We start from the raw sequence: 1,966 nt of genomic DNA on the forward strand, positions 1-1,966 counted from the left end.
CTGCAGTTCCCACCCGTGACCACCAGGGGGCTCCATGAACTGATCCCAATGGGGAAATCCCAGAATTTTGGGGTGAATATCCCAGATTTTAGTGAAATATCCCGTTTTTTTGGGGGGAAATATCCCGGATTTTAGGGACATTTCCCGGTTTTTTTGGGAGATTTCCCATTTTTTTGGGGAAAAATCCCGGATTTTGGGGGTCATCTCCTCCCTGCAGTTCCCACCTGTGACCACCAGGGGGCTCCATGAACTGATCCCAATGGGGAAATCCCAGAATTTTGGGGTGAATATCCCAAATTTTTGGGGACTTTCCCGGATTTTTTGGGGGCGTCCCGGATTTTTTGGGGTCTCCCCAAATTCCGGGGGTCCCCCCTGACCCCCCCGTGCCCCCCCAGGGCTGGCGCTGTGCCTGGGGCTCGCGGGGCGGGCGCTGTGGCAGGGGTAGACAGATATCCCAGATTTTGGGGGGAATAAAGCAGATTTTGGGGGGAATAAACCAGATTTTGGGGTGAATATCCCAAATTTTAGTGAAATATCCCGGCTTTTTTGGGAGATTTCCCATTTTTGGGGCTTGGGGAGACAGGTGAGGGGACCCCCCGCAGGTGACCCCAGCTTTGCTCCCACCAGTGGCCGCTGACGGCTGAGGACGACGAGCCCTGAGGGGGAGACGAGACCCCCTGGGGACACCTGGGCGCACCTGGGGACACCTGGAGACACCTGGGGACACCTGGGCGCACCTGGGGGACACCAAAAAACACCTCGGAACACCTGGGGGCACCTGGATGGACCTGGATGGACACCTGGGCGCACCTGGGGACACCTGGAGACACCTGGGGACACCTGGGGATAGGTGGGGACAGCTGGGGACACCTGGGGCCTCTGGGGACACATGGGGACACCTGGGGGCGCCTGGGGTCACATGGGGACACCTGGAGACACGTGGGGTTACATGGGGATTACCTGGGGACATGTGGGGATCACCTGGGGACACCCGGGGTCACATGGGGACACCTGGGGATCACCTGGGGTCACATGGGGTTACATGGGGACACCTGGGGACACCCGGGGACACCCGGGGACACCTGGGGACGGACACCTGGATGGACACCTGGGGACACTTGGGGACACCTGGAGACTCCTGGATGGACAACTGGGGACACCTGGGGACATCTGGGGGCACCTGGGGGACACCTGGGGACACCTGGGGACACCAAAAAACACCTGGGGACACCTGGATGGACACCTGGGGACACTTGGGGACACCTGGAGACTCCTGGATGGACAACTGGGGACACCTGGGGACATCTGGGGGCACCTGGGGGACACCTGGGGACACCTGGGGACACCAAAAAACACCTGGGGACACCTGGATGGACACCTGGGCACACCTGGATGGACACCTGGAGATACCTGGGGGACATCTGGGCACACCTGGGCGCACCTGGGGACACCTGGGTGCACCTGGGAACACCAAAAAACACCTGGGACCACCTGGGTGCATCTGGGGGACACCTGGGGGACATCTGGGAATAGCTGGGTGCACCTGGATGGACACCTGAATGCACCTGGGCACACCTGGGAACACCCGAGTGCCTCTGGGAACATCTGGAGACACCTGGGGACACCCAACCACACCTGGACGAGGCTGTGCGCACCTGGGCGTGAGTGCAGAGACACCTGGACACACCTGAACCGACCTGGACACACCTGTGCACACCTGAACCCACCTGGACACACCTGTGCACAGCTGGACACACCTGTGCACACCTGGACACACCTGAACCCACCTGGACACACCTGAACACAACTGGACACACCTGTGCACACCTGAATCCACCTGTGCACACCTGAACCCACCTGGACACACCTGTGCACACCTGAACACACCTGGCCACGCCTGAACCCACCTGGACACACCTGTGCACACCTGGGCACACCTGAACCCACCTGGACACACCTGTGCACA

General features: G+C 60.5%; 1 long non-coding RNA gene across 1 annotated transcript in view; it reads left to right on the plus strand.

Moving 5' to 3' along the window:
* Positions 1-443, plus strand: part of LOC121344082 — a 3,312-nt gene extending 2,869 nt beyond the window's left edge. The window contains exon 3 of the long non-coding RNA XR_005953786.1: positions 396-443. This is a non-coding gene — a long non-coding RNA (uncharacterized LOC121344082). The remainder of the gene's footprint in view (positions 1-395) is intronic.
* Positions 444-1,966: the final 1,523 nt, after the last annotated feature.

Source organism: Onychostruthus taczanowskii, unplaced genomic scaffold (genome assembly GCF_017590055.1).
Source record: "Onychostruthus taczanowskii isolate IOZ18803 unplaced genomic scaffold, ASM1759005v1 scaffold1095, whole genome shotgun sequence".
Taxonomy (NCBI): Eukaryota; Metazoa; Chordata; class Aves; order Passeriformes; family Passeridae; genus Onychostruthus; species Onychostruthus taczanowskii.